Raw genomic sequence first — 24,128 nt, 5'->3', positions numbered from 1 at the left:
AGGTGTCAGCTGGGGCTCAACAAGGCTGGACACTCATCATCATCATTCAAAGCAGGAGGGAGCTCACAACACATCAGCGAAGCCCCTGTGCTGCAAGACACACGAAGCTGGGCACATATGTGGGATCAGACAGGTGCTCACTAGTGGGTGTGCTAACAGGGCAAGAGGGCTCAAATTCTTACAGCATCTTCTCAAGATCTGTGATCAGCCCCCAGCAAACCTCCTTCACAATTATTTTGCCCAAGGTGAATGTTCTATAACAAAGTCTCTGTTACCGGAGGCGTGTGCTGGTGGAGACCTGCACATATTTCAGTACATAATGGCAGGATCCAACTTCAATAATTACTTCAAGGGTATTGCTGAAGCAAACACCAACCCATCTAAGTTTGAATCTAAAGGAAATTCACAGGGTGACACTAACTTAATACTTTTCTCCTTGCCAAGTAAGAGTCATGTTACATCCATGTGAAAAAAAGTCCCTTACAACTATCTAAGATACAACAAAAAATCCCTCATGTTCTCCTGGGGCAGGTGCTGGCTACAGGAGAGTCAGGTATAATACATATACTGGTGGCACTTTCAGAAACACGTCTTGCTTGCTAAAGAAAAATGTGCCTGCTCTGTGTCTATACAGACACTAGACTGGGAACAAATCTCAGTTTCTAATTATACCAAGAAAATAAAAGAGTAGAAGCAAAACAAAACCAAACAGAACAAAAACTATGTAGCAGTATTTGTCAGCATTTCCAATTGCCACTGGAAAAATATAACTTCAACCATAAATGTTTGAGCTCTGTTCTAAATCTAGAGGCCACAATTTTCACATTACAGCCAACTTGGGCAAAACAAGATCCAGTCTCTCCTCATTTAATTATGAAACTTTGGGAAACAAGGCCAAAATCAGGTCACAATTTATACAGTAAAAACAGGTTGTATAAGACAGGGTCTCTCATGACACCACTTCAGCCACGAAGAAAAATATTTAGTTGTCTAACCTCTGCAAATACAGTTTTGAAGTGCGGCTAATGAGACAAGCTGGTTTCAATAACCATGGCTTGCTCACAGTTTCTAATAATTAACACTATAAGCAGAGAAAGATTTTCTCTCTCTCTGTTACAGATGCTTTCCCTCAACACTGCTTCTGACTGTCCTGCTAAGGTCCTCTGCAGAGAGACATCTCCTTTCTTTACACACCACACAAGAGCTTTCTCACATCAGGAAACAGGGAGAGGAATCAGCCTGCCGGGTCACTTTCAAAAGACTTTTCTGCTCATCCATTATAATTTTAAATAAACAAACAACTTGCCTATTAAGCATTTTCCCCTCGTGGCTTCCTGCACCTCAATTTTCCTCCCCATCTCCCCTCACACAGCAGACCCTCAAGTTGTGTTGCTATTGTAGCCAGGGCAGCAGAAACCCACCAAGACCCAAAACGCCCTCATGCCACTTCCCCACTCAAGACCTCCATCTAAACTTTCTTGCTGTGCCTCCCAGGGATGTCCATGTCAAAGATGGTCATTCTGCGCTCACTTGTCCTGGTTGCAAAAGACTCCCAAAATTGCAGTTGAGTTACAGAATTCTGTGAAAAGCAGTATTTTCATTATTTTTGTTTGCAAACTGCTGGCCATTAAAAATTCTCTCTGCAGTTACCCCCACATGATTAGCATTTCAGCCTGGGTGAGGCTGGACCACCCATAGCTGGAGAGCGGTAAAGTGACTGCAACCTGCACGGCTGAAGGCCAGGAGGAAAGAAAGGCCGATGCTGAATCCCCTTCACACATCTCCCAGGCAATAGGGAAAAGGCCTGGGCTCTAGCTAATTTATGAATCATTCCCTCCTAGCACATAAACCACCCACTTGTGTGGCAGAAAAAGAGCACACGCGTGCGTCACCCCTTGGAGAAAGCAAGGCAAGCAGAAACCTCGCTCGCTCTGACAGAATTGTAAAAGTGCAGAGGGAAGAGCAGAGAAAGCCACCAGCAATCAAACCACCCTACACTGGTCCAAAGCCCCAGGGTATTCCAAGGTAAGCCTCCAGGGAGCTCCTGGACACCTGCTCCTTCAGGAGTCCCAGAATCAGGCAGGATAAGATTCCATGGAGCTGTGTATGCACCCTCACACTGCCATCATAGCATAACTGGTCCTAATAAACCAAGAAAGGAATGGAGAAGCTCAAATTTCTTTTGGAAATGGGGAAGCCAAGCTGAGGAATGGGTCTGGTGACTCCATTCAGGACTTGGCTACATAAATGGTGGTCAGGAGACTTGAGAAGGAGCAGGGAGGTGCCACTTCCCAGCAAGGACTCTCCCAGGGCTCCTGGATGATATGCCAGTGCCGCACTGCTTATGGGCGTGCAAGCCATTGGGAATGGAAGAGTTCCGGAGGCACAGGCAGTTCTGTGACACAGAACACAAGTACAGCACTGTATCCTCAGGACAGCTGTTTACATGATTTCCCACTCCTTCCTGGTGGGTTTAGTTTGCACTCTGAAAATAGAATTTATCGACCAATGCACGTGAGAAAAGATGACAAACAACTGGCAACTGTTTGCACTCCCAAGGTGAAGCTTCCAAATTTTCATAAGCAGTTCTCTACGCTTCTTCCTAGAATCCAAACACCAAACTAGTCCCAAGGGTACACCCATGCCCAGGAACAGACCTCTTGATGCCACTGAGTGAAAACACCCCAGGTGATGTAGAAATGCCTTGCATGGATCCCAGGAGCCAGATTCCTATCTCTTTTGCTCATTGCAGGCCCTTACAACACAGCTTCACTGAAATCAGCTGGAATGCCTGCAGACAAAGGTCTTGCACACCCGGGGTGAAGATCATAATCTAACTTTCTGAAGCCTCTCTTACTGCAGGACTGGAAACTTCAGGGAAAGCAACTTATTGGCAAAACCTGAAGACCCACATAACCCATCTGCTTTAAACAATCTTGCAAAACTACTGTGTCAGCTTAGGAGTTGCCTTCCCAGTGCCCACTGCTGTGACAGCTCCAGGCTCCAGCAGCCAGGAAACCTGCTCAGGGAGCCTCCCTCAGCCAGAGGCTGCACTGCTGCCACTGTCCTGCTGCAGCATATCCTCAGAAGGTACCTGTGACCCAGAGACAGGAAGGATCAGCCCCACAAACAATGGGGCACACACATCATCCCCCTCCTGGGAGCTTCGGCACACGGCATCACTCGCTGATCCAAAGTTTGGTTAAGTGCCTACAGAGTCCTCACCTCAGCAGCCAGGGACTGAGCTGGGGTTTCAGTCCTGTTTCCACTGCCTGGGACTGTATTTGCTCTCTGCAGTTTAAATCCCAGCAGTACTTCATCTCCACCAGGAATCCCTGCCCACCACCTCCACCCATCCATCTGCCCGGTCCTTCCCGCAGGCTCTTCCAACCCCCTCAAAGCCCTCGGTACCCACGCAGCTGATGAGAGTGCCAGGCAGTTAGCATCAGGGGTCTTCCCTTCTGTCAAGGACATTGGTGGCCTCCTCTAAGCTGATGGAGAGGACTTGCCAGGACAGCAGTCTTCTCCTTGGGGTTTCGCTGCTCTTCACGAGTCCATGTGGGTCGATACTCAGGTTGTACACACACACACACACTTGTTTAAGATTCAGCAGTGCAGCAACTGCACTGTATTACACTCCCACTGTGCAGGCTCCAGATCACAGAAGCTTTCAGAGAAACTGAAATGCACACCTTGCAGAAAAATATCTCATAAGTAAGCCGGTAGCCTTCACTCGTACCTACATTCTGTGTGACACATCCAGACAGCACTTTGAATTATGCAGTTCAGACAGACCCGCTTGAGTTTACTTCATGATTTTGGTGACCCTTGGACTTTGCTTCAAACTGCCATGTATGCAAGCTAGTAAAACAACGAGCATATTACTTTATATCCAATGGCTGGTTATTAAATGTTTCTAGCTTCAGCACTTTAAAGGTCAAGAATCCACTGTTAATTAAGTTGTCACATGTAATTTCTCTAGCAAATGTTCATTTTGAATGGTTTAGAGTTAAAGCATCAAATGCCAACTTGCAGAACAAGAAAAATACATTCTGCTCATGCAAAGATAAGAAAATACTTTACAGTACAGATAAATGAAAAATCAGATGCTCAGCATAAAAAAATTCAAACTAAAACCTGTTAAAACTCAATAGAAGTATTTTAACAGGCAGTCCTACCTTAGATAACAAAAAAGATTTATTTCAAACTAGCAAATACATTTTTTGCTGAGTTTATATTTCGCATTACTTTCTGCTTGGCCAATTCCTAGTTGATTTGAACCAGAATAATAAAAAAGGAGCTTAGCTGACTGTGAGGCACTCCATAGCTATCTCAGAACACGCCACTTGACTGCCCCAGAGATGTGCTTCCAGACACCAAGCAGCCAGCAGTCATGCTTACTTAGCCTTAAAATTCCTTTAAAAAGTATTTGTAACCATTCTACCTGACAAGCAGTTTATTCTGGATGGCATGCTGTGCTTTTGAAAGCTCCCTCAGTTAAAGTAATAAAAGTGACCCTCAGTAAATAAAAAGTGCTAGAAGCAGCAATTTACTCACTCCCCACGAACTCAGGCCAAACTATGAAAACTTTGAAGGAAACCCATACACAGTGCCATGCAGATCCCTCCTTATACCTCTTTCCAGTGAAAATAACTTTCTAAAGCTTGACAAGACACCAGATGCCCAGATTCAGCACACCAGCTAGAGCAAAAGGAAGGGAAAGGACACAGAGTTATTTTCAGGTAGATGAAAAAAACCCCAAAACCAGTTTGAAATACGTGGAGTACTCATGGAAGGCAAGTGCTAAAGCAGCATTGCTGCCCACTGGGATACAGTACCCAGTACAGATAAAAAATAAACTCAAAGGATGCCAAAAGGGGAATTTGTTAATAAAGGAAATGAAAGTTCAAAGGTGACAAGAAAGGCAACTAACAGAAAGGGCTATTACAAAAAAAAGGAAATTAAGTATCTTCCACCCTTCCTTTAAAGCTGCCCTAACTTACAGTAACTCACCATGAGCTCCTTGGCTTGTTTGAGGAATTTCTTGTGTTTCTGTACATACTCATTAAATAACAAATCCCTGCTAGTTCAGCAAAGCTTGGCACCCACTGCCATAGCAATAGACGTAATTCCTTCACCAGAGTTTAAAACCAAAGGTGAGATGATAGGAAAATGAGAAATCTGAGTGTCTCAGGCACAGAGGAGGGAAGAGTCTGCATTAAGAGTGAGGAACTCATTTCCATTCTCATTAGGATGTTTGGCACAACAATAGAGGATTTGGCTACTACAATTACAGTATCAAGAGGTGAGGCCTAAATGATTACCAAAGTTTTGGTGCCTTCAAACATATTTGTGATTCACTAAGTCCTTATCACTCCAAGACCCTCACAGAAGCTGACAGTAACACAGCCAGGAATAGATTTTCTTTACAGAGGATAAATTTATATGTACCTCAAAAGCACACATAAGACCACAACTTCTCTAGAGTCTGAAGCTCTGATTGCACCTTTAGTAATAAAAATTAAAATGTATTGGGTTTGTGTTTTATTTATTTTCATTAACATTCTTGGCACTGATTTGTGGAAAAAAAAAGAAAAAAGAAAAAAATGTACGAAGAGAAAAAGTATTATAGCTATACAGCTTAAAAATGTTTATAGAACTGGCATCTTTTTTATACCACTAACTGCATTTAATGCAGCCACTAAAAGAAAAACATTTTATAAGTGCAATTTAAGGTATCACTGTAAATACTAAAGTTATCACAGCGACTATTAGCACTTTGGAAGTTCAATGTTGCAAACCTTGTTGCTGCAACCTCACTGAGGCTGCAGGAGCACTGACATTTTTAAAAGCATTTAGGTTCAAATATGTCAACAGAGTCTGATAAATTTAATCACAGTAAGCAATACAGTGTCTAAGGATTTATGTTCTTCCTTTTTTTCTCTGCTTTTATGAGTACCTTGACCAGAAAGATAAGTATTAGGATTTCGGTAGCCATTAATCTCTTCCTGGATTATTTTACGATGCCGAGAGTGCCAGCCTGTCCCGCAGCTGCCACGCCAGCACAGGCCTGGTACCTCAGAGGATGTGCCAAATGCTTTGTGTTCAGGGCAAGGCACTGCCCCATGGAACCACCTGAGGCCCGCAGCAGAGAAGATGCCAGGCTGCTGATCAGCTATTGGGGCAGATAGTGGCACTGCCTTTTTGCCTATATTAGGGCTAGATGACTCTACTCTGGCTTGGCTTTCAGGAAGTCCAGAATCCTGCTCCAAGTCACTGCATGCTCAGAAAGCACCAATGCTGCTCATAGAAGGTCAAAACAGCTCTGGGTCACCTTTGTAAAGCTGCTGCAGCCCACATTTAAAACAGATCAGTGAAACACACCCTCTGTCTTCTCAAAATATTAGAGACATTTGGAGAGAAACAAGGAGGACAGCATATAGTCAAATCTCAGTGGGCCAGCCATTCATCTCAGCTCAAGTCTTCTCTCCCCAGACTGGTTTTGCACTGCTCTGCTCCATCAAGATCATGGATTCCTTCCCTGTGGCAATCAACTCTGACACCAGCCAAGACAAGGCAAGCTTCAGAGATGACCTGCAGACTGAAGAAGGCCCAGCACCAACCACTCTAAATAAGACAACAGAAATGACCGTTTCAACATTGGCCAAAACTGAACTTCCTTTTCAAAAAGCCAATTTTTTTAATTTTGTGTGATACATGTATCACTCTGCTTTTCTCTCCTGGAATGGCACTGCAGTGGTGGGGATAAGGTAGGTTATGACAATGCACAACCCCAGATGGCTATCAATGATTTGTGTTTGAGAGATTACAGATCCTTATCTTGGGGCATTACTTGCAGTAAAATCAGTCAATTTTGACAGCTAATCTAGAGGTCCATACACATTGCTGCTCAAAGGCTCAGCAGGTATTGCTAAGATCTGTTTTCAGATAACCCAACTATTTACCTACTCTAAAAAACACATATGAAAGGATGTGCTTTATCTCTTCACCAGAGGGTTAAAGCTAAAGGTGAATGAAGTGCAATTTGCAGGCTGGGGGTGGGGGGCAGGGAGGTGGGCCCCATAGTTAAATTCAAAACCAGCTTCATTTTCAGTGGGGCACTGACCACATTCCTCAGCCCATACCAAACCACAACGGGCATTATTTAATAAGATGGCACAACTGCAGGTAAACAGGGACAATTTTTCAATGAAGCTTGATTTCAAGCCTAAGGGACACACATTGCCATGGCATCACTTTGCTATCAGTGGTATGCGTACCAACGCTTCAGCCCCAAGCCCACTCAGCTGTAAACAGTTCAGAGACTCACACAGAGCATTGCTGACAAATCCCAAGTTTTATGATCTAACTCTGTGTTGTCCCTTGGGCAATACTCACCAACATTTGTGGGGGCAGACCCTGGGGCTTCAGCAGGCTTGGACCACTATCTCATGACATTTTAGCTTGTTGTGCTGGCACATTTGCTGACAGGTTCACACAAGGGGCCTTTGTGGGTAGGAACAATGAGAGAGGCCTGCACAGCACAGGAAAATGGGTGGTGACCACCAAAGGCTGGAAAAAAGCCTCTTTCAAAGGAAGGTCTTTGAAAACATTCATTACACCCCACCCAGCTATTTTCACTACAATATTTCAGTACATAAAAACAACACAGGGAAAATAAACAGCCCACCCTTCAATATGTTGTAGGTTCTCCAACCCCTGAGAAGAAATCAGCAAGCCATAAAGATGTAGAAATCTTCACCAAAAAGAGCCGTGAGAGGCCACCCATCAAAACCTCTCCACATCTCCTTTCTTCTCTTATGTGTCTCCAGGCTCTCTATGCAAGCTGACTCAAATAGACATCCTAATTTTTACAGTAAAATTGAAATTTAAAAGTGTATTGGCTAGTAAATACATGATAACTAGCATTTATAGGGATTGAAAAGTAACTATATTGACACAATTGAAAAAATTGCTTAACGGTCCACTACAATGCATTTCAGCTGTAGGAGACTGAATTTCCTACCAATTTCAGCTAGGACTAATAAAATATTTCAGGTAAAACAGCAGCCAGAGATAAAGAAGCAAAAAGTAATCCATAATTAAATGGATCTCTGAAACCAGCAGACAGCTGTAAACTGGAAGCCAGTCTCACAGAGGCTTGTCTCCATCACAGTCAGTGAGGTTTCCAACAGAGCAAAGACTGAGCAGGTGAAGCCCCAGCCTCGGGAGCACAGAAATAGCTCCTTCTCCTGAGGCTTTGGGCTGCTCTCTGATGATGCTCACTACAGCAGCTCACTGCAGCACCCTTACTCATAAGTTCAGTGTAGAAAGGCAGCGGAGCACCCACAACAGAAATTCTCCCACTTTGTGTCACCTTGTTTCAAGCATGAGGTCTCTGTGATGGATGCTCTAAAGACGGCAGCGGGGGCACACGCCAACTCCCAATGAAAATATTTTGTCTCCTTTAGAGAACATTCAAAACCCTGACTAAAATTATTTTGCAGCATTGTCTGTTAATAAGTCATGCTCTGTCCTCCTGAAGTGTCACGTCTTTTAATGCTAAAGTTAAAAAAACAGATCTTGCAATAAATTCTGTATTAAATAATGCCATCCAAATCCATGGTTTTGGGTTTTAACCATGTTAACGTGCACTTGGTAATGATGGAAGTTAGTGATTTCTCCTTCTCTATCTCTTGGCAATTTGTAGCCATCCATGGGGTAAGATGATGGATATCCAGAAAGACAGATTAAACAGCCATTTCTTTGGCAAGCAGGGAATAATAATTCCTGAAAGTAACAATACAGATGCTCTAAATTTTGATCATTCCTTGTAACACAGTTTCCTACACTTCCTGCAACAATGATCAAGTGCAGATTTTGAGGGCCAGGCTACATTTTTTGCCCTCTGGGGTGTGGGTTTTGTCTGTACAAACATCCTGGGACACAGCTCATTCTCAGCCCCTGCCTTCTCTTCGGAGGGCTGTTATTTTACACAGTAGCTCTTTCACTGTCTCCCTCCTCCTAACTAAGTCATCGGGTTAAACTGGAGCAGTGATAACTTTGCGTGCTGTGATTTTGAGTTCTCATTAGTATTCAAAAGTCTGCCACTAGTTTAAGTCAATAAAAATCGAAATTTAGTAGCTTCAGCTGGGGTAAATTTTTTTCTTTGCTTACAACAAGGTAAAAGGATTGACACCTCAGAGGGTAAGACCACATCAGCTACCTGGCCAGAAAAGCAGCAGTCACTTCAGCCAAGTTAGGCAATTCCTCTAAATTTACAGCTAAAATCAGAGCCTGGAGTGATGTAACCTGGGGGCAATCAGTAACCCCAAAACACACACCTTCACCTCCTGGCAAAGTCCTGAGGAGTCTTCTCACTGCTGACCTGCCCCTCCGCAAGCATGCTCGTGGCAGAAGCCCGAGGGACATCGAAACTCCAGTACTTGAGGAGGAAACAGTTGTGGCCCCTCAACACTCAACTGCAGTATTTAAAATATTTTAAAAATTAAGGCTTGGTTCTGTCGGGAATTGGCCGCTAGCTCCTCTGACACATCACCCTGAATTACTCACTAAACACTAACTTTCAAAGGGAACTGATATGAAGGCAGTCTGTATTGTAACACAAGGTAAATAATTGGATGCAGTCTTTCTCTTCTGGTGTTTCTTGCTTTATTGCTTCCCTGCTCCTACTGACTACTGACTCCTAAACCTCTATGTAGCTACAATTAAAAAATGGTTACTCTGGGAAAAGGAAAAAAAATATGAACACAAGAAGCAGCAAAGCTAGGAAGAAATTATGTATATATACAAAAGTAAAATCACGTGGCCACATTTTTTTCTATTTTCTGGGTTTTACTTCAGAACTATGAATTAACATTTCAGTATTTTGGCGTTATTCCTGTTGGAGCTTTTGCACTCCTTAAGTTTAAGCAAACAAGGCACATATGGATATACTGGGCCCAATTCTCATCTGCACCATGGCCCCATCACCCAAAGAGGGCAGGAGGCAGGAGTCAGCTGTAAGAAATTGTTTATGAAAAACATAGGTAGGAAAAACTCAATTCTTCCAGAAAAGAAACAAGACTTTATTGTTTCATATGATGCCATCCACAATTGTAAGCTTAACAACACATCACAACTAGGCAGGTCCTGGAGATCTATCAGAACTGTGCATCTGTCAGGGTGTGGTGCCTCAATATTCACTGTTTTGATTCTAACTATACAGCAACCAAATTTCTGACGAGAATGTCCAAGATGCACATGCAGAAATGCGTGCAACTGGATCAGTATACACAGAAGTGGCCACAGGAGTTACACAAAACAGATGGCATCTCTCAAGTCAGGAGTGAGGGTGCTCTCAACCCAGTAACTACCAACACTGTTTTGTAAACATACTTTGTGCCTCCTTACAGCGGTTGTTGGAAAATGAAATTTTTATTCTTCTCATCCTTTCCCTAAATTATGTAACTTAATCAACCCAACTGCATCATTTCCTAAAACCTAACTGCTTTCTCAAAAAATGGGAAAAAAAAAAAAAGAAGGAAAAATATTTTTAAAAAAAGAAAAGAAGCTGCACTCACTGCCAAAAAATCATGGTTTTGTTGTTAGAAAACACAACTGGGATGGTATAGAGGCCAAAGCTGAGGTAGGCTGAGAAACAGCTGTACCACCAGGAGCAGAAGCAGGGGAGGGCTGAGGCAGGCACAGAGAGAGCACCACGTAGGCATGTTGATGGAAGCTGAATCCAAAAGGGAACGTCGCTTCTTGTGCTAATGTATTCTTTTGAACTGTGTGTGTCTGCCAGTGCAGTTAGCTACCTTTGCACAGAACATGCTGCTGTGGCCAAGGGTAAATATATTATAAAAATATATTTACCCCTTCACAGATAGGGGGGGAAAATGATCCTTTAGTACAGAATACAGAACATGAATAAATATTTAACTCTTACTAGAACAGCTTTATGCTACTGTGAAATACATTTAAGACTGAGGCATATGGAAAGCAAGTCATAATTAAAGAGCAAGGCATAGTAACATCTTATGGAGACAATCCAAGTTGTACAAATATGACTTGATTTAATGTAGTTTTTAGTCAATGGTACATTTATAAAGCATCAAGCCTTGGAGAAATACACTTCATGAACATACTACTGGTTTTATTACACATTTAAAAAATTTTAAAAGCCATTTTATTCATGACTGTATATAAAAATTATCTATGTAAACTTTTCTCCCTTGTTCTTATTATCATTTCCTCATAGAGATAATGGACTTCAATTTCTGTTGATTTTCAAGAAAACTTGGAAACACTGGGAAAAATCTTCAAGGACTGTAAGACAACAGCCATTATCAGAACAAACCCATGTGGATGAATATTTCAACCACAGTTTCTCCACTTAAGAGGAAACCAATCTCTCAGATCACTAAGAATCAAACAGGTGATTTTCATGACTGATACTAAATAAAGTTTCGTTATCTACCAATAAATGTTTACCACAGCTGAGAACAGTTCTTTTAGCTTTAACCAACAAAGCCTGGCAAAACCTTTCTAAAAACACAGTGAACAAAACCAATCCACCATGTAAGAAGCAGATGTAAGAAGAAAGAGGCTCTCCTCTATTTGCTATATTTTCAATTAAACTCCAACTCATAGTGAGGTAGGGCGTAGGTCTGTGCCTCTGCAGACACAGGGATTTGTTCATTGTGATTACAGCAGGTTTTATTAAAAACCTGAATGAAGATTTGTTTCCCTGAAGCTCTAGCTTGCTAACAGCTCTGGGAGAAGGATGAATGACAGCGTCAAGCCTCATCAGCCCAGAAATGAAGAATGCCAACAACTTGTCTAACCTGTAGATCAGAGGTTGCACGATTCACTTGAATTAATACAATTTGAATCTGAGCATTTCTTTAAAACAACAGTCTGACCAACTTGAGCAGCTTTCAAGGATGGAGAACCAAAGCCAACCCACTGCAGCATTTAGAAACTTGCTCTACTGGTCAGTCACCTTCACTGTCAAAATATTTGTACATATTTTCTTTTTCCTCCATTATAATTTATTTCTTACTGCCTGTTTTTAAAGGCCTTAAGTTATTTTGGGCCCACTGGTGTAGCAACCCAATACCACTTCACTTTCAGTCTCTGTTCACGCTGTGAAAAACCTCCTAACCAACAGGTCTTGCATCACTCCTATGTTCTGTGCAGAAACTAGGTGCAAATCCAAACCCAACGTTTAACATGAGAAAACATCAGGCCAGGCAGGAAAGAGCAAAGAATTACAGAGTCGATTTTGGCCAGAGGGGAGAGGAGAGACAGAGAAACAAGCGAGATAAGCTGTGGGGTTTCGGGAGAAAAAAAACCACACACGCGCAAACGCTCCCCAGCCCAGTTCCCAGAAAATGCAGTGTTTGCCTCTGGTAATGCTGTTTCCCCTTCTGCCTTCCCCTGTGGAAACAGGCAGCAGCTCTACACAGCAAGTCACTCCTCAGGTGCTTCCAGAGTCACTGTTGTCACTCGTACTCGCTGTCACGCACCGTCAGCACTCGCTGGGCCAGGCGCAAACATTTCTAGAGACAGATTGCTCTGGACAGTAAAACCTAAAGAGTGCTTACAGGCAGCAGCTGCAAAGCCTGTTTCTGTGACCTCTCCCTCCCCAGTGTTTACATGGGAAGGATGGAATGCCATAGAGCATACCCTCTGAGGTACAGTTGACTAAAACAGCTTTGCAAAGCCAATTTCAAAACACGTCTTTCCCACGTTTTTGGGAGCTGCATTTATTTAAATTATCATCTTGAAGTATTAAACTTCTCACTTCCTCATTTTAGCATTAAAGACAAAACAGCAATAAAAACACTGGGAAAAACATACTTGACATGAGATGTCCCATGTCTGACCCATCTGACTCCCACTCAGAGCAGGGATCCAATACTGACACTCCTCCCCATGCACAAACAGGGGACCCAAGGAGAGGAGTGACAGCAAAACCACCTGAAACTCCATCCAAACAATGATACTTGTGGTACAAAGGAAGAGGACACGGGGGACACAACAGAGCTCAGGATGAAGGACTGGCCCGTGATACTACAAAGGCAAGGTCTCCCCTCCCAAGTGTTTCTTGGAGGAATCACATCACACCTGCCCCAGGATCAATTCTTGCCTCATCCCACTAACTTCAATGGAGTTATCCTGACTTGCACCAATGGGAGATTGGAACACAACTCTTCAAAGTAAGTTTTGTGTTTCTTGTGTTGTTTTAATGCCAATAAACAGGAAATACTTTTCTCTCAGACTCTCCTGGGACATGTCACACTCCTTACACCAGATCAACTATTGAGATGCAGTGACTGTTCAGCATGGGAAGGAACATCTAGATATCCACATCAGCTCTGTTACTCGGCTACCAAGAAAAAGGGATAAAGATTTAAAAGAGAAAGTAGATAGAAACAACAGTTTTGGAAAAAGTTTAAACAAAACAAGGGCTCTGCAAGGAAAAAAAGTAACTTTTCCTATAAATCTATTCTAGAAAACAATGGGAGTTTCACATAATTCCAGAGGCCATGAGAGAATGAATCTGTAACTGGTCTGTGATATAGCACTTCCAATGACTCAATACAAATCTATTTCAGTAGAGAAAAAGAAATAAAATATTGAGGAGCATTTGAAATGAAAACCATATAAAAAAACGCAAGAAAGACCACAAAGAGAGGTTCATTAAATTATGTTCTCTTCTACACAGAAGCCTGAAACATGGAGAGAACTGGAAACCAGATTTTTATCAAACCATCTCTGGAGGAAGTAGATAACACAATTCAGAAAATGGGATAAAGATTTGGGAGTGCCGTCAGCAGATTTAGGGAGAGGAAAGGGAAAGCACACAACCAAAAAAAAAGAAAAATTAAAAATCCCATGAGTGCAGAAAGACTTCAAGAATATGGAAAACATTTCCAAGTGCAGACCTAGAATTAGATAAAGAGAGGAGTCAAGAACTTTTCACCCTAAGTGTCATGCTTCACAGAGGGGAAAAGGTGCAGGTGTGCCTGAAATACAGGAACATCTGGACTTTGTTAAGTCCTAGTTATGCAAGCACAGATCATCTTAATTAACCAGGCTTTGAGAACTGTCAGGAGGACAAAGATTAATTCTGTTTAACTCCATGAATAACACTTTTTAAGAACAAAAGGGCTCAGCCTGCACAGTAGCTTCAGCAAGAAAGATACACTTCTTATTCCCACAGGGATCCAGTAAAGAAAAGGAAAAGATACTGGATAAAAACTTTAAATGGAAGATGAAAATGTACCTTCTATTAAGCAGTACCCTCATACAAATATACATGACTGCAACTGTGCAGATACAACTCAGCCCTCAAAAAAACACCAAAAAAACTAAAACAAACCTTATGTCAGGATCTATTTTCTGTATGCTTAAGTATTTTTTCCCATGTTTCTGCTCACAAGCTTGCTGTATCCTCACCCTTGGCAAGTTCCCATGGCTACCTGCTCAGTGAGCCCCATGCTACCCCTTGTTCTTGCAAGGCCACTGCCAGCCCTCCTCAGAAAGGTAAGTGCTCCCCTAGTGAGAACACCTGTCCTGTGAAGCAGAGTCCATTTCATTTATTGAAAAGCCTTTTCCAATTTGGCCTGAGTAAACTTCTTTTCATGGCTGTCTGCTCAATTATCTCTGATCTTACATGCTTTATCCCTGGTCCAACTGCTCACCTAAACAACCTAAACTGGCTGATTTTCTAGTGTGCTTCTGGCACTCACATCACAGGCCAGGAGGAGTTGAGCCCTTGCGTCCTCCTCCCTGAGGGTGAATTGGAAGTTCAAACTAGAGCTTAGTCTAAGACTAGCTGTCCTTAGGATTTAATTCTGCATCTCCATCTCTATTTTACACTGAGTTTTCACCAGAGGTGTTGTTTTCCTATTTCCTTTCATGCTACAGTTTCAGTAGTTTTGGGAGCTACCTCTCTATTTCACTCTGTCATCAGGGAACTGGGGACCTTTTTTTGCAGTGAAACTGTTTTGTTCAACATCCAATCATACCTACAAGATCACAAACAATTAAGTGAATATGACAAACAGCAGAGTTTCCCCTGTATCTACACTGGCATTCACACTCCCTCAGTTTTGCTGCTCCATTTTGTTCTCTCTCAGGTGTAAGCACAGTGCCAACACATTACACTGCTTTGTTATCCAGCCATGGCAATACAGCTTTGATGTTACTCAAAGTTTAACTTCACTGAAGTTGTGTTTAACGTGCCATGTACAGAATCACCTTGTGCATCACATCCTGCCTGCCTGTTGCTCTACACTGCAAACAGACCTCTGCCACCATACCTTCAGGTTATTGCCCTAAATTTGCATTTATATCAGCCAACTAGAACTTAGGGTTTCTTACAGTATGGCATTGTTATTACTCCATTGTATTGCTATCTAAATATTATGCCACTAAGTTTGCCTTTGAAGACAACTTTCATGTATTTGACCAGTATTGACAAAAAAGAATTCAGTAACTTGCTCTGCCATAAACACATTTTTAATAGCACCCTGCCCTTTTTTCTAAACACTTTGAAGCTGCAGTGGGAATAAAGGATTACCCAGAGAATGGGCATAATACAGAAGCAATGCTCAGAGTATTATAACATTACAGATTTCTATAAACAGCCTCAGCCACCATAAATGCTAAGGCACTACAGTACAATACAGACCCACATCACTAACAAGATTAACACAAAGGTTTTTGTCAGATAAAAGTACTTTAGAAAGTTCATATGTGTGATGTTTTCTCTTACATTACATATGAAAATATCAAGGCATTAATGCATAATCAAATATTAAACAATACTACCTTTGCACATTGTATTAGCCTGAGCCTGTAAGAAATTATCTGACCAAGACCAGCAAGACTATGTGCTCTAGCTAATAATCTGCACAGCTACACACAGGAAAAGTTTCCCCAGCTTTTCAGGTGCCATTGTCTTAGTTTTTAGGGTGAGGAGAGGGAGTTAATATACTTTACAGATTGTGTGGACCAACAAGACCTAGCCTTCCCAAGGATTACAGTCCTTGCAGTCACACAGTGAAACAGAAATTGGCAGCAATAGCTGGAGAAGGAGAAGGAGCTGGAGAAAGGGCAGGTATTTTGAAGGATGGTCAGGAGCAAGTAATTTAGGCATGTGAGAGGGTAACTGTCCTTGACATTTGCAAACTGGCAAGCACTGTACAGCAGTGTCCAGGCTGCAACTATAAAATACTTTAAGTACTGCAGCTAAAGTTTAGCAGTGGTTCCCTATTTGGTCACTCAGAACTCAATGTCTTTAAATAAATACTTTTACAAACTACAAATGTACCAGTGAGCATGTCCAGCTTTTGCAAGACACTAAATATCCTTCACATACCCTGTGGCTAATGGTTTACCCTGGTCACTGGCTACCCATTGCCAAAGTAATAAGAAGTCCAAGCATTTAAAAAAATTATGAGAGGTAAGACTGGTTAACAAGAAAATGGTAAAATTTAAATGTTTGTAGATGTGTTTGCACATTCATGTATGTACACATCAGAATTACCATGCACACACAAACTCAGAAGGGGGCTCAGAAGTATTTGCCTTCCCATTCCTGAATTTTTGTGAGCAACCGGGACACAACTCCAAATGTATCAATCTTAAAATAATAAATTAAGAAAAAAAGAAAAAGACACAGACATACAGAGAGACAGACAGGAAAGTATGTGTCTCACACCTGAACATCAAGAATGGAGACCTTCACAGTAACTGCTTTGTGTGACTCATGGTAGGAGCTACCAGTGCTGCAATGACAGAAATAATTTTCTCAGTTTTCAGCATTAGCAGACACATTCCTCAAGGTGGGATGGATAAAATGATACTGATAATTGCACTTCAAACTGTGCACAAACTTTGACTTGGCAATACTGTAGTACAGAAAAAGAAGAGGAAAAAGTAGGAGCTATCCCTCAGAAGCCAATGCCAGGATTCAGTATACCCATAATTTTACTGCCTGAAGCCTCTACTGAAAAGGCCCTTCCTCGCTCGGGAAGGGGGAGAAGACAATAAAAACCAGAGGACAGAAGTAGGTTACAAGTAAACATTATCCAGTTAAACTGCTAATGGCAAGCTCTGTTGTTATATTTTTATCAATGCTTTTCTGCAAATTACTTTTATCAGTGATAATTTAGCTTTTATTTCATTATCTGGCACAGCAGACAAAAGGAAAACAGATTTGTTTTACAACAGCTCCAGCACTTGCTCTGTCCATTAACATTGACAGACGAAGGTAAATTAAAGCTCTTAGACCACATTTTCAGCATATGTAGCACTGAGGTCTCTGCTTCTAACCAATATGTGTTTCTAAAGGAGTACAGATTTCATGCTAATGTTTTTATTCTCTCCACACAGTTAATGCAAGTTTCTGTATTTTTTCATATTTCATATTTATTCTTCATTCAGTTCTATGTGCTTCCAAAAATATCTCAAGACAATCCGGGAGATTGAATATTTTAAACAAGGAAAATACTACATTTCAGTCAACTGCAGAGTGAAATACCACTTTCCCTCCTTCCAGTTTTCTTAAGACCACAAAACCACAGAGAAATTGTGCTTGATTAAAATAATAAATAAGCATAAAGAACCCTTGGAGGACTTTATTTTTTTCCAATGCTCCTCTTCATCCATTTTTTACCAATGTTTTCAGCTATTTTACTTACTTCAGTAGAGGTAAACAGATTGCTTTATAACTTTCATCTAAAATAATAAACTTATTTATAGAAGCTAATGTAGCGAGCCAGCGGTTCTGGGCAAACAGCGGGCTCCCCATTTAAACAACAGTTTAATGGCTTTGATTGCAAAGAATTTTGCAAGAAAAACAACCAAATATTATTGACTGCTCTAAAAGTGCAAGTAATTAGTCATTAGTAATAGCATCCTAACAAAATAATACAGTCACTTCTTTTCTTTTATGAAGTAGCCTTTCACTTGGACTTATCAAAAAAGCCATTTAGAAAACCAGAATTTCAAAGTCTGATCTGACAGCCAGATATTCTGGCTTTGTCTGAAGACTACTTGTGCTACCATTAAATATATATCTATATATTCTTTAATTTTAGATATTTGGCATAGTTCTAATTTGTGATATACAACCCACAAAAAAGGGCTCTTTCTCAAAGGCAATAAATAATGCCATTACCAGTTGTTCAGTCTGAAATTGCTGCCATAACCCAAGCATAAACATTTATTAACATACAATACAAAATTAAAAGCTGATAACAAAGCATTTCAAAGAAAGAATATTCTACTTTGTAGAAGCAAAAGGAATGAGTTCTGCTACCCTTATTTCTCTATTGACTATTCAGGTTTGTGACATATTACCCCAATACTGCCAAATGTCTTTATATTTTCTAATAAATCCCTAATTTTTCTCAAAACAAGATTTTTTAAAATCTCAGATAAACTTAATTTAGTTTTTCTGTCTCTTCAGCAAACATTACATGTCCAATCACAAATGCTACTGCTGGAGCAGGTCACACTGATGAAAATAGATTAATATTAAACCACATGGAAATTTGGAAGAGCAAGAAAATACTTCTTGGACTACCACCAAGGCAATTTTAAAGCACAAATATGAATATAATTTAGTCATTTCCTTACAAGCAGCCTTCCCTACAGGGCTCCCAAAGAAATGACAAAAATGAAGTGTCAGAGTATGTATTTTAAGAGGACCTTTACTGAGTTGGGGGAGGAGGAAGAACATGCTAGTTGAGTATTTTTAACCAGCCTTCCAGAGATGAGTCTAAATCAAGCTCTTACGAATCTTCCCTGTCATAACCCACTACAGAGGTCAAAGGTTGAAGCTTTCCCAGAGGTTCACTGTGCACAACAAACACTAAAAGTTCCTTAAATTTAGTTTATATATAACAGCAAAAGTGCTGTGGCCAGTGACATCCCATACAGTCCCATTAGTACTGAACAGGGCATACACAGGGCAGGCAAAAGCACAAAATGGCCACATTTTCAGCTAGTCCTAGTACTCATGTCTGCACCAGTTAGTGCTCTTACACTCTTTAAAACATGCTGTGAAAGGACAACAAAACCAATCCCTTACTGCAGACATCGGACATATTTTGCTATAAATAGTGTATTTTCCCCCTAATGTATTAGGATTATTTGTGATCTATTATTAAGCTTTACAAAAGGACTTGGGTAAGGCTCACTTTTTTTGTTTGTTTTGAGCAGAGACCCAGTGAACAATTTTGAGTAATTTGAGATTGTGAGCTCTACAAGCTGGACTGGAGCAGCGAGTTCAATACCCTGCAGCTAACCTGGTGGGAGCTTGGCCACTCGGCCAGAGCTGAAGCCCTTGGCTCTCGTGCTAGGCATCTGACCTGTACACTATTTCATGTCTATAATTTATCTTCAAACAACATCAGGGAAATCAGTAGGAGAGGGAAGGCTGCTGGATGTATGTGCTGAACTGTCTAGGAACCTGCCATTCCAACTACGCTTAGGACTCACTCTTCTAATACTTCTTCCAATCAACCAATAAAATAAAATGAAAATAATAAAAAAACCAAACAAAAACTCAACAAAACACTTTTCCTCGAGCTGTTTGAAACGCTTTAAAAAAGTAAAAGAGTCAATATAATATGGGGGTGGTTCCAGAAGAAGCTATCAGCACGATCAAAGTGGCAAAGACAATCTACTGAGTTTCACAAGATATTGTCATCATCAGCATGCTCAACATAAGGAGATTTTTTTTCTGCCCCAAGCTGTTCATACAGCACTGGGGAAGAACAAAGGGACATTAATGATGCTGTTGCACGTACTGTGCAGCCTGACCAGCATCAGAGAAGTGTTGAAGAGCCTGAGGCCACCAGTCTCTTGCTCCACCAGATGCCCTGTCTACAGCCACCCACCGCCCGCCACATCTGCTGCAGGTTCTGCAGAAGCCAGAGTCAAATACTTGGGGAAAGTTGAATTTTCACAACGTGGCACTAATGAGAATTTAGCTTCAGCTGGTTTGTGAGTACAACTGCTACCCATAAACCTATCTTTTTCACACTCAGGTGATCTTTGACATTACCATGCCCTACAAATATCTGCAACTTGTTTGGCACATGACGTTTCAAAAACAAGAACAGCTTTGTAATTATGTTTTGCTTTGTATACAAGTAGTGGTAACCACGAAATGTATTTAAGGCGATTTGCTGTATATGCAATTCTATCAAGCACATAAACATCCCTCCCCTAAACAGAGCCTATTTGCCTTCATTAACCATCCTGGTGTCCCCCCCAGCTTTTTTGAGGGCACATAACCATCTCCTTTCTTTGTCACTCCCTGCCTACACCAGCACTCTCCTGTCTGTCAGTGCCTCACTCCTTCTCCTTTGAGATCTCTAAAGTCTACACCACAGACTTTGTACCTTTTAAATAGTAATAGATGCATGGAAGAGTTTCAGCATCTGCATATGCTAAGTGCCTTCAGTTCCTCAGTAAAGTCACCCTACAGGAAACAAATGCAAATTACTGCCTTCTAGACATAAGGCACGGTCCTGGGGACCTTGTTATTAAATCATTAACCTTTGCCTTTCATTTTACCTATGTTTTCAGTATTCAAATGTTGCTTGAAATAGACAACCTTAGTACTTCCCCATGCTGCAATTTGTTACCAAGTGCTTCCCTCCAATGATTGAACAGTGACAAACAAATGAGAGTACCAGTTCTCAAGCAACAAGAAAGGAGTTCAACCATTATTGCAAAAGTTAACAATGGTGTCCCCATAAAACCTTGCAAAAATCTGTTTATCATTCCTATGCAATCCCTAAACCAAGATTTTCAAAGAGCCCTAAATACCATTTTCTCTGCCTTCAAGGCTTTAGCTCTGCACCCTACTGATGCTCCAGTTTATCAGATGATGATGCTAACCATGGTTGGTATCTTATCTCTGTAATCCCCCAGAGTTAGGCCAAGGCTAGTGTTGTACTACAGGCATGTAAAAATGTGTTTTGCTGTGGAAACAACCACATGTAATTTGGTGAAAAGCCTGAATAATTGGTATGCAATAATTATGGTTTCTAGTACCAAATGTTTGTTTTCCTGGGAGGGGGGGAAAAAAGGCAAACCAAAATTTTGTAAGAGCCCTTATCTATTAAACATCAGACTAAAAGTTGGTTCACACACATATTAACATATTAGAGATACAACCATGAGATGTCTGGTCAAAAAAGCATGTATGGCTACTGAAATCAGTGGGAGGGAGTTTTGTTATTGATTTGGATAGAATGAAGGTAAATCTGGTTTTCCCCCTCATCAACCCTTTCTGTCCTCTTGGTGTACCCTTTCCCACAGAGGAATACACAGCAACATCCCTGGCAGGCAAGGTGAAAGGCTGATGTAGCCCAGCATCTTCCCATCAGCCCACTTCAAGGAGGACACAGAAAGCAGAGATGCTTCCCCAAAATGTTCTCCCAGCCTCTGTGCCTCTCAGCCTTCCCCTGAGCACAGACCCCAGGAAAGCCTGTTCAGTCAAACCGCCAGCGCTGGCTATGGCTGCTTTTGATGCCTGAAGTCCAGCACACAGCCAAGCCTCAGCAGAACCCTTTGAAACTCCTACTCAGTAAGCCAGCACGTCACTCAAGAGACAAGAGCTGCTCATCAGCCTTCACAGCTCCTGGTCCTGTCGTGCCAGCCCTCCCTTTGGGCAGGCAGCCTGGAGCAGTCTCCTCGGGAGAAAGCCACGCTGCTGAACAGAGCTCCCTCCCGAGTGCCCAGGCAGCATCGGTGCTGCCACTTCCACCCAAAAACCTCACCAAGCCTACAGGGGCTCTAGTAACAGGAAAAGGAAAGTGCCTCTTGTCCTCTCTTAAAGCTCCCTTGGCATTAAGCTCTTCTTTCAAAAATTTTCCCATTCTTACTTGCTAAAGCAAACAAAAAAAAATTTCTGGGTTTTTTTTCCTATTTGGAGAAAATGAAGTGTGAACACTGTGTAAGATGTTATAGTTCTTTCTGGGACTTTGGTGTTAACATTTTGAAAAGGGAACAATTTTTATTGCACAGCAACACATCCCTAATGCTTTGAAAAGCTCAAAGAAAAAAAACAATACACCACAAGCAACAGTTAACATTTACTATTCACTTCTGCTTGTTCTGACAGATCTGTCAACCAGGAACCTTTTCAGATGTCTATATTTTGTGAGTATGGCTAAGATGATACTTCCTCAGCATAGCATATGCTAGATTTTAATGTTAATTTTACTGTTCTTTCATTTCACTTTTTCAAACCACATTCATTTAAGCTTTTTAAGCATACTTAAACATACAAATGTACTAATTGTTGTTATTAGACCTATCTTCTAAGAGGCTAAGTATACTGAATTACTACATCAGGCAGTAGGAGAAGCTCTTCCAAAACTCCTGAGGTCCTCAGTACTTAATGAGACTGGATTTTATAGTATCATTTAAATTGTTGTTACACACCTACAGCATTCCCTCATGTGCACAGGTCCCTAATGACAGCATACAAGTCTCACTGCATGAGACACGGTGTGCTCTGCTGTAGTGTCACAAGGTTGACTTTCCCTGCTGACAGACTACAACCTCTGGGAAAATGCCATTCAAAAACCCTCTAAATTATAAGAATAGGCTAAAATAAGTATTGGCACCTCTTTCTCTACAGCAGTACCTGTATGAGGAGTCTCTCATTCCCCCTGCACACTGCCTGTGAAAGAGATTCACAGGTGCTGTCCCTTTGCCAGCTGCAGCATACAGCTCACGAGAAGCACTCCAACGCTCTTTGGCACTGTGAGCACAGCTGCAATTCTGCTGCTCCCAGTTTGCCTTTACACAGACTCTTCCCTAGATGAGAAGTTTATTCCTGCTCCTGTAAAAGTTCAGCCTGAAAAACACCAAGTAAGCTCTTCAGCTTCAGGAAGGAGCAGGCGAGCAGCTCCCTCCTGCTTTATCTGCGAGCACAGGCATTTTGGGAGCGTGTATCTGCCCTAACACATCCTCCAAGGAAGAGCAGTATCTCCGTGTGCCAAAAGCCGAGTGACGGAGGCTGCTGTACCCCCAGAGATACCTATCACTCCTCTCCTGCGGCACAGGGGCCATCGGTGTCCTTAACACAAGGCTGCACGAAGCTCCAGGTGTGGCCGTGTCCCCAGTGACGCGAGGGACACAGGGTGTTCCCGGCTCCGAGAGCAGATGAGCGCGCATAGCTACACGCGTGTTTACTTGACTGAGACCCACGTTTAGACTTGTACACAAGTGAACAATCCCAAGCTGTTTACTGGGACAAAACTCCCACCGACTGCAGCGGGTGTCTGTCCATCTGCACAGCTGAGGATTAAACCCTCAAACCTTCTGCAGTGCCCATGTGACCGTGGATCTCTCCAACACTTGGCTACATTTGGATTCAGAGAGCACGTGTGCCTTTTTAACACTGCCAAAAGAAGGACTAAGGCTCAGCTCATGTTCTTTGAACAAGAGTTTCTAAATTTTGTTATTCTATATGGAGAGTAGATTTCTAGCTCTGACTTCATAAGGCAAAACTATTTTTTTGAAATCACTTAAAGTAATGTACACAGGAGGAACATACACTTATTAAAAGAAATGGACTGTCGGGTTCTAAACTATCTCTCTAACTGCTTCCATTTGGAGAGAAAATCCATCTTTATTGACAGTGAAATGTGTTCTCCAGCTGGCTGAACAGTGCTCAGCCCAACACCTTTTGCAATTTTTATGTACCTTCCCTAATCTCAGGGCCAACCCCATCATCAGTCTACTTCTACCATACAATTAATATTTGGATGGCTTATTCAGGACTCCAAACTCCATCACTGTGGAACAAGCTTGTTGCTTTCCTCCATCATTGGTCAAAACATGTTGAGGTTAATCTGGTTTATTTGGCAACCATGCTGCTAGAGCTGTTTGGTCAAGCCATATTCGGATTTCTGGCTTTGCATCCATCTGTCAAAAATGCAGTATATGTTATACACGCCCCCAAGAAGTGCTGATATTCCCAATACTATAAAATGGTTTCCTAGATGTCAGTAGTATCACCACTCTATTACTCTGACAATTCTCCAAGTATGGCATTAGCTGGACTGTAGCCATTAAAA

General features: G+C 41.7%; 1 protein-coding gene across 1 annotated transcript in view; it reads right to left on the bottom strand.

Moving 5' to 3' along the window:
- Positions 1-24,128, bottom strand: part of EPAS1 (endothelial PAS domain protein 1) — a 77,465-nt gene that overhangs the window by 37,225 nt on the left and 16,112 nt on the right. The gene's annotated exons all lie outside the window — the stretch shown is intronic.

The sequence above is a fragment of the Haemorhous mexicanus genome, chromosome 3 (genome assembly GCF_027477595.1).
Source record: "Haemorhous mexicanus isolate bHaeMex1 chromosome 3, bHaeMex1.pri, whole genome shotgun sequence".
Lineage (NCBI taxonomy): Eukaryota > Metazoa > Chordata > Aves > Passeriformes > Fringillidae > Haemorhous > Haemorhous mexicanus.
This window is presented reverse-complemented; position numbering and strand designations above follow the sequence as displayed.